Genomic DNA, 10,016 nt, shown 5'->3' with positions numbered 1-10,016 from the left:
TTACAGTTGTATCTGTCTGGCAGGCAGGACATACGGGGCCTGGGACAAAACAACAGGGGCCCAGGCCCCGAATGTTTTAACCTAGCAAAGTCCCATGTCTCATCTATACCTTCTGCAGGAAGGTGTGTGGGTGACTAGGGAAGTGGGGTGAGGAGGTATGGCTGGAATGGTGATGGATGAATTAAAGATAAGGGTTGGGCACTGTTGTACAGTCAGTTTAGGGGGGTTAAAGTTTGGGCACTGTTGTACAGTCAGTTTAGGGGGGTTGAAGTTTGGGCACTGTTGTACAATCAGTTTTGGGAGTTGGGGTTTCAGGCACTGTTGTACAGTCAGTTTAGGAGGGTTGAAGTTTGGGCACTGTTGTACAGTCAGTTTAGGAGGGTTGAAGTTTGGGCACTGTTGTACAATCAGTTTTGGGGAGTTGGGGTTTCAGGCACTGTTGTACAGTCAGTTTAGGAGGGTTGAAGTTTGGGCACTGTTGTACAATCAGTTTAGGAAGGGGTTGAAGTTTGGGCACTGTTGTACAGTCAGTTTAGGAGGGTTGAAGTTTGGGCACTGTTGTACAGTCAGTTTAGGGGGGTTAAAGTTTGGGCACTGTTGTACAGTCACTTTAGGGGGGTTGAAGTTTGGGCACTGTTGTACGGTCAGTTTAGGAGGGTTGAAGTTTGGGCACTGTTGTACAGTCAGTTTAGGGGGGTTAAAGTTTGGGCACTGTTGTACAGTCAGTTTAGGAGGGTTGAAGTTTGGGCACTGTTGTATAGTCAGTTTAGGAGGGTTAAAGTTTGGGCACTGTTGTACAATCAGTTTAGGAGGGTTGAAGTTTGGGCACTGTTGTACAGTCAGTTTAGGGGGGTTGAAGTTTGGGCACTGTTGTACAGTCAGTTTAGGGGGGTTGAAGTTTGGGCACTGTTGTACAGTCAGTTTTGGGGAGTTGGGGTTTCAGGCACTGTTGTACAGTCAGTCTTGGGGGGGATGAGGTTTAGGTACTGTTATATAGTCAGTTTTAGGAGGATGAGGTTTCGGCACCTAACTTATCTTGTGTTGATCCATAAAAAGGAAAATATAGAACTTTACATTTATCCACACAGAACTTCTTTTGCCGCCTCTCAGTCCAAACCTCCAGTTTCCTCAGATTTCGAATATCAACATTCTATGTTGCAATTACGGTACAGACTTCCTGGCATTGATGGTTAGTGGTACTGATGTATTGTGACAGTCTGAAGTGACGTCTCCTGGTTGATGTCAGAGGTCCTGGCAGTGTTGTATGGTAACAGTTGGTGGAGGTAACTAAGGTTCCGCCTGTATTATGTCCTGGTCAGTGTGATTACAGTACAGGGTATGGGGCAGTGTTGTATGGTAACAGTCAGTGGAGGTGACTCAGGTTCAGCCTGTATTATGTCCTGGTCAGTGTGATTACAGTACAGGGTACGGGGCAGTGTTGTATGGTAACAGTCGGTGGAGGTAACTAAGGTTCAGCCTGTATTATGTCCTGGTCAGTGTGATTACAGTACAGGGTACGGGGCAGTGTTGTATGGTAACAGTCGGTGGAGGTAACTAAGGTTCAGCCTATTATGTCCTGGTCAGTGTGATTACAGTACAGGGTACGGGGCAGTGTTGTATGGTAACAGTTGGTGGAGGTAACTCAGGTTCAGCCTGTATTATGTCCTGGTCAGTGTGATTACAGTACAGGGTACAGGGCAGTGTTGTATGGTAACAGTCGGTGGAGGTGACTGAGGTTCAGCCTGTATTATGTCCTGGTCAGTGTGATTACAGTACAGGGTACGGGGCAGTGTTGTATGGTAACAGTCGGTGGAGGTGACTGAGGTTCAGCCTGTATTATGTTCTGGTCAGTGTGATTACAGTACAGGGTACAGGGCAGTGTTGTATGGTAACAGTCGGTGGAGGTGACTGAGGTTCAGCCTGTATTATGTCCTGGTCAGTGTGATTACAGTACAGGGTACCCTGCAGTGTTGTATGGTAACAGTCGGTGGAGGTGACTGAGGTTCAGCCTGTATTATGTCTTGGTCAGTGTGATTACAGTACAGGGTACGGGGCAGTGTTGTATGGTAACAGTCGGTGGAGGTGACTCAGGTTTTGCCTGTATTATGTCCTGGTCAGTGTGATTACAGTACAGGGTACGGGGCAGTGTTGTATGGTAACAGTCGGTGGAGGTAACTAAGGTTCAGCCTGTATTATGTCCTGGTCAGTGTGATTACAGTACAGGGTACGGAGCAGTGTTGTATGGTAACAGTCAGTGCAGGTAACTCAGGTTCAGCCTGTATTATGTCCTGGTCAGTGTGATTACAGTACAGGGTACGGGGCAGTGTTGTATGGTAACAGTCAGTGGAGGTGACTGAGGATCAGTCTGTATTATGTCCTGGTCAGTGTGATTACAGTACAGGGTACGGGGCAGTGTTGTATGGTAACAGTCGGTGGAGGTGACTCAGGTTTTGCCTGTATTATGTCCTGGTCAGTGTGATTACAGTACAGGGTACGGGGCAGTGTTGTATGGTAACAGTCGGTGGAGGTAACTAAGGTTCAGCCTGTATTATGTCCTGGTCAGTGTGATTACAGTACAGGGCATGGAGCAGTATTGTATGGTAACAGTCAGTGGAGGTAACTCAGGTTCAGCCTGTATTATGTCCTGGTCAGTGTGATTACAGTACAGGGTACGGGGCAGTGTTGTATGGTAACAGTCAGTGGAGGTGACTGAGGATCAGTCTGTATTATGTCCTGGTCAGTGTGATTACAGTACAGGGTATGGAGCAGTGTTGTATGGTAACAGTCGGTGGAGGTGACTCAGGTTTTGCCTGTATTATGTCCTGGTCAGTGTGATTACAGTACAGGGTACGGGGCAGTGTTGTATGGTAACAGTCAGTGAAGGTAACTCAGGTTCAGCCTGTATTATGTCCTGGTCAGTGTGATTACAGTACAGGGTACGGGGCAGTGTTGTATGGTAATAGTCAGTGGAGGTGACTGAGGTTCAGCCTGTATTATGTCCTGGTCAGTGTGATTACAGTACAGGGTACGGGGCAGTGTTGTATGGTAACAGTCGGTGGAGGTAACTCAGGCTCAGTCTGTATTATGTCCTGGTCAGTGTGATTACAGTACAGGGTACGGGGCAGTGTTGTATGGTAACAGTCGGTGGAGGTAACTCAGGCTCAGCCTGTATTATGTCCTGGTCAGTGTGATTACAGTACAGGGCATGGAGCAGTATTGTATGGTAACAGTCAGTGGAGGTAACTCAGGTTCAGCCTGTATTATGTCCTGGTCAGTGTGATTACAGTACAGGGTACGGGGCAGTGTTGTATGGTAATAGTCAGTGGAGGTGACTGAGGTTCAGCCTGTATTATGTTCTGGTCAGTGTGATTACAGTACAGGGTACGGGGCAGTGTTGTATGGTAACAGTCGGTGGAGGTAACTCAGGTTCAGCCTGTATTATGTCCTGGTCAGTGTGATTACAGTACAGGGTACGGGGCAGTGTTGTATGGTAACAGTCGGTGGAGGTGACTCAGGTTTTGCCTGTATTATGTCCTGGTCAGTGTGATTACAGTACAGGGTACGGGGCAGTGTTGTATGGTAACAGTCGGTGGAGGTAACTAAGGTTCAGCCTGTATTATGTCCTGGTCAGTGTGATTACAGTACAGGGCATGGAGCAGTATTGTATGGTAACAGTCAGTGGAGGTAACTCAGGTTCAGCCTGTATTATGTTCTGGTCAGTGTGATTACAGTACAGGGTATGGAGCAGTGTTGTATGGTAATAGTCGGTGGAGGTGACTGAGGTTCAGCCTGTATTATGTCCTGGTCAGTGTGATTACAGTACAGGGTATGGAGCAGTGTTGTATGGTAAAAGTCGGTGGAGGTGACTCAGGTTTTGCCTGTATTATGTCCTGGTCAGTGTGATTACAGTACAGGGTACGGGGCAGTGTTGTATGGTAACAGTCGGTGAAGGTAACTCAGGTTCAGCCTGTATTATGTCCTGGTCAGTGTGATTACAGTACAGGGTACGGGGCAGTGTTGTATGGTAATAGTCAGTGGAGGTGACTGAGGTTCAGCCTGTATTATGTCCTGGTCAGTGTGATTACAGTACAGGGTATGGAGCAGTGTTGTATGGTAACAGTCGGTGGAGGTGACTCAGGTTTTGCCTGTATTATGTCCTGGTCAGTGTGATTACAGTACAGGGTACGGGGCAGTGTTGTATGGTAACAGTCGGTGGAGGTAACTCAGGCTCAGCCTGTATTATGTCCTGGTCAGTGTGATTACAGTACAGGGTACGGGGCAGTGTTGTATGGTAACAGTCGGTGGAGGTAACTCAGGTTCAGCCTGTATTATGTCCTGGTCAGTGTGATTACAGTACAGGGTACGGGGCAGTGTTGTATGGTAATAGTCAGTGGAGGTGACTGAGGTTCAGCCTGTATTATGTCCTGGTCAGAGTGATTACAGTACAGGGTACGGGGCAGTGTTGTATGGTAATAGTCAGTGGAGGTGACTGAGGTTCAGCCTGTATTATGTCCTGGTCAGTGTGATTACAGTACAGGGTACGGGGCAGTGTTGTATGGTAATAGTCAGTGGAGGTGACTGAGGTTCAGCCTGTATTATGTTCTGGTCAGTGTGATTACAGTACAGGGTACGGGGCAGTGTTGTATGGTAATAGTCAGTGGAGGTGACTGAGGTTCAGCCTGTATTATGTCCTGGTCAGTGTGATTACAGTATGGTCGTTGTTCCCGGCAGTGTTGTACAGTGACATAATGTACTGACACTTTACTGGCACATTTCCTGGTTTGACAGGTTTGTTTTCCTCAGTGATGCAATGGCCGGCAGCGGGTACAGTGCGGAGGAATGTGATGCAGGAAGTACAGTAAAGGAGCCGCGCCTGTGTACAGGACGTACAGATGTGACCAACATTATACACAAACGTGCTGCTCATGGACAAACCGTCAATGTACCAGGACATCACATGACCTCAGCCCTCCCATCACATGACCTCCGCCCTTCCATCACAAGACCTCAGCCCCCCATCACATGACCTCCGCCCTTCCATCACAAGACCTCAGCCCTCCCATCACATGACCTCAGCCCCCCATCACAAGACCTCAGCCCCCCATCACATGACCTCAGCCCTCCCATCACATGACCTCATTTCCATCACATGACCTCATTTCCATCACATGACCTCAGCCCCCCATCACAAGACCTCAGCCCTCCCATCACATGACCTCAGCCCTCCAATCACATGACCTCAGCCCCCCATAACAAGACCTCAGCCCCCATAACAAGACCTCAGCCCCCATAACAAGACCTCAGCCCCCATAACAAGACCTCAGCCCTCCCATCACATGACCTCAGCCCTCCCATCACATGACCTCAGCCCTCCCATCACATGACCTCAGCCCTCCCATCACATGACCTCCCAAGTGTCCCTCTTTTGGAACCACGTCTCTTTGACCATCTTTGATCTGAGGGATAGATTTTCATTATCACATTTACAATATTAACCCACAAAATGCTTCTCCGGTTCCTCTGTATTTAAGAGCCGCCTCGGATATTATTTTATTATTTGATGCAATAAGAATTTTCTAAATTTCTATATTCATATAATTTTTGCGCTATTTCGTAAAAGAAAACTCTTGAGGTGCTTAAATATGGAGGGAAAATGGAGCTTTCACGCAATGAACCATTAGTGTCCCTCTTTGAACGTCCAAAAAGTTGGGAGGTACACATCACCTGACCTCATCGCCCAATCACATGACCTCAACCCACAACCACATGACCTCAGCCCTCACATCACATGACCTCAGCCCTCACCATCACATGACCTCAGCCCTCACCATCACATGACCTCAGCCCTCACCATCACATGACCTCAGCTTCCACCATCACATGATCTCAGTCACCTCCATCATATGACCTCTGCCACTGCCCTCACATGTGATGGGGGCTGAGGTCAGGTGATGGTGGTAGCGGAGATCATGTGATGGCTGAGATTATGTGATGTGTTGGCTGAGGTGATGTGATGTATTGGCTGAGGTGATGTGATGTGTTGGCTGAGGTCATGGGATGTATTTTCTGAGGTCATGTGATGTATCGCCTGAGGTCATGTGATGTATTGGCTGAGGTCATGTGATGTGTTGGCTGAGGTCATGTGATGTGTTGGCTGAGGTCATGTGATGTGTTGGCTGAGGTCATGTGATGTGTTGGCTGAGGTCATGTGATGTGTTGGCTGAGGTCATGTGATGTATTGGCTGAGGTCATGTGATGTATTGGCTGAGGTCATGTGATGGGGTAGCGGAGGTCATGTGATGGGGTAGCTGAGGTCATGTGATGGGTTGGCTGAGGTCATGGGATACGTTGGCTGAGGTCATGTGATGTATTTTCTGAGGTCATTTGAAGTATTGGCTGAGGTCATGTGATGGGGTAGCTGAGGTCATGTGATGTGTTGGCTGAGGTCATGTGATGTGTTGGCTGAGGTCATGTGATGTATTGGCTGAGGTCATGTGATGTTATTGGCTGAGGTCATGTGATGGGGTAGCTGAGGTCATGTGATGTATTGGCTGAGGTCATGTGATGTTATTGGCTGAGGTCATGTGATGGGGTAGCTGAGGTCATGTGATGTGTTGGCTGAGGTCATGTGATGTGTTGGCTGAGGCCATGTGATGTGTTTGCTGAAGTCATGTGATGTATTGGCTGAGGTCATGTGATGTATTGGCTGAGGTCATGTGATGTATTGGCTGAGGTCATGTGATGTATTGGCTGAGGTCATGTGATGTATTTGCTGAGGTCATGTGATGGGGTAGCTGAGGTCATGTGATGGGGTAGCTGAGGTCATGTGATGTGTTGGCTGAGGTCATGGGATACATTGGCTGAGGTCATGTGATGTATTGGCTGAGGTCATGTGATGGGGTAGCTGAGGTCATGTGATGGGGTAGCTGAGGTCATGTGATGGGGTAGCTGAGGTCATGGGATACATTGGCTGAGGTCATGTGATGTATTGGCTGAGGTCATGTGATGGGGTAGCTGAGGTCATGTGATGTATTTGCTGAGGTCATGTGATGTATTGGCTGAGGTCATGTGATGGGGTAGCTGAGGTCATGTGATGTGTTGGCTGAGGTCATGGGATACATTGGCTGAGGTCATGTGATGTATTGGCAGAGGTCATGTGATGAGAGAACTGAGGTCATGTGAAGTGCTGCCATGTTCTGTCCTGGTACATTGGCGGTTGGCTCATGAGCAGCACGTTTGTGTATAATGTGTCGGTCACATCTGTACGTCCTGTACACAGGCGCGGCTCCTCTACTGTACTTCCTTCAGCACATTCCTCCGCACTGTACCCACCGCCGTCTATTGCATCACTGAGGAAAACCACAGGGTGATTATGTGTTATCCTCATGTATGGATATAGTATCAACCGTATTAATGATTATTATCAGTATATAGAGATTATTATCAGTATATATGGATTATTAGTTTATATGGATATGGATTATTATCAGTATATATGGGTATGGATTATCAGTAAATATGGGTATGGATTATTATCAGTTTATATGGATATGGATTATTATCAGTATATATGGATTATTATCACTATATATGGATATGCTATTAGTATATATGGGAATGGATTATTATCAGTATATATGGATATGGATTATTATCAGTGGATAAGGATTATTATCAGTATATATGGATTATTATCACTATATATGGATATGCTATTAGTATATATGGGTATGGATTATTATCAGTATATATGGATATGGATTATTATCAGTGGATAAGGATTATTATCAGTATATATGGATTATTATCACTATATATGGATATGCTATTAGTATATATGGATATGGATTATTATCAGTGGATAAGGATTATTATCAGTATATATGGATTATTATCACTATATATGGATATGCTATTAGTATATATGGATATGGATTATTATCAGTATATATGGGTATGGATTATTATCAGTCTATATGGATATGGATTATTATCAGTCTATATGGATAAGGATTATTATCAGTATATATGGATTATTATCACTATATATGGATATGCTATTAGTATATATGGATATGGATTATTATCAGTATATATGAGTATGGATTATTATCACTATATATGGATATGCTATTAGTATATATGGGTATGGATTATTATCAGTATATATGGGTATGGATTATTATCACTATATATGGATATGCTATTAGTATATATGGGTATGGATTATTATCAGTGGATAAGAATTATTATCAGTATATATGGATATGGATTATTATTAGTATATAAGGATATGTTATTAGTATATGTGGGTATAAATTATTATCAGTCTATATGGATATGGATTATTATCAGTCTATATGGATATGGATTGTTATCTTCACATATGGATATATGTTATATTTCTGGTGCAGGTTCCTCCGGCGCAGGTCGTCATCTGAGGATAAGCAGTGATCGCTCTCGTCACCGCTGATCATCTTCTCTGCAGATAATAAACGCTGTACACGTGTGCTGAGCATGCTGCTTCTCACTGGTCCCAGGAGCTGACACTCTGCTGCAGTGCCAGGAGCTGTGAGGCCTCCAGTGGGGGAGGACAGGGCAGGGGGGCCGGTGTCACATTACAGGGTTGGACAGGTACAGGTGATAAGACCGGTCTCACCAGAGACTGCAGAGGACGTGAGGCCTGGAGCGCAGATACAGAGACTGCACTGAGAGAGACAGAGGCCTGGAGAGCAGATACAGAGACTGCACTGAGAGAGACAGAGGCCTGGAGAGCAGATACAGAGACTGCACTGAGAGAGACAGAGGCCTGGAGAGCAGATACAGAGACTGCACTGAGAGAGACAGAGGCCTGGAGCGCAGATACAGAGACTGTGCACTGAGAGAGACAGAGGCCTGGAGCGCAGATACAGAGACTGCAGAGGACGTGAGGCCTGGAGAGCAGATACAGAGACTGTGCACTGAGAGAGACAGAGGCCTGGAGAGCAGATACAGAGACTGTGCACTGAGAGAGACAGAGGCCTGGAGAGCAGACACCAGATCCTGCACTGAGAGAGACAGAGGCCTGGAGAGCAGATACAGAGACTGCACTGAGAGAGACAGAGGCCTGGAGCGCAGATACAGAGACTGCACTGAGAGAGACAGAGGCCTGGAGAGCAGATACAGAGACTGCACTGAGAGAGACAGAGGCCTGGAGAGCAGACACCAGAGACTGTGCACTGAGAGAGACAGAGGCCTGGAGCGCAGATACAGAGACTGCACTGAGAGAGACAGAGGCCTGGAGCGCAGATACAGAGACTGCACTGAGAGAGACAGAGGCCTGCAGAGCAGACACCAGAGACTGTGCACTGAGAGAGACAGAGGCCTGGAGAGCAGACACCAGAGACTGTGCACTGAGAGAGACAGAGGCCTGCAGAGCAGACACCAGAGACTGTGCACTGAGAGAGACAGAGGCCTGGAGAGCAGACACCAGAGACTGTGCACTGAGAGAGACAGAGGCCTGGAGAGCAGACACCAGAGACTGCACTGAGAGAGACAGAGGCCTGCAGAGCAGACACCAGAGACTGTGCACTGAGAGAGACAGAGGCCTGCAGAGCAGACACCAGAGACTGTGCACTGAGAGAGACAGAGGCCTGGAGAGCAGACACCAGAGACTGCACTGAGAGAGACAGAGGCCTGCAGAGCAGACACCAGAGACTGTGCACTGAGAGAGACAGAGGCCTGGAGAGCAGACACCAGAGACTGTGCACTGAGAGAGACAGAGGCCTGGAGAGCAGACACCAGAGACTGTGCACTGAGAGAGACAGAGGCCTGGAGCGCAGATACAGAGACTGCACTGAGAGAGACAGAGGCCTGGAGCGCAGATACAGAGACTGCACTGAGAGAGACAGAGGCCTGCAGAGCAGACACCAGAGACTGTGCACTGAGAGAGACAGAGGCCTGGAGAGCAGACACCAGAGACTGCGCACTGAGAGAGACAGAGGCCTGGAGAGCAGACACCAGAGACTGCACTGAGA

The sequence above is a fragment of the Bufo bufo genome, chromosome 1 (assembly GCF_905171765.1).
Source record: "Bufo bufo chromosome 1, aBufBuf1.1, whole genome shotgun sequence".
Taxonomy (NCBI): Eukaryota; Metazoa; Chordata; class Amphibia; order Anura; family Bufonidae; genus Bufo; species Bufo bufo.
Note: the sequence above shows the minus strand (reverse complement) of the source record.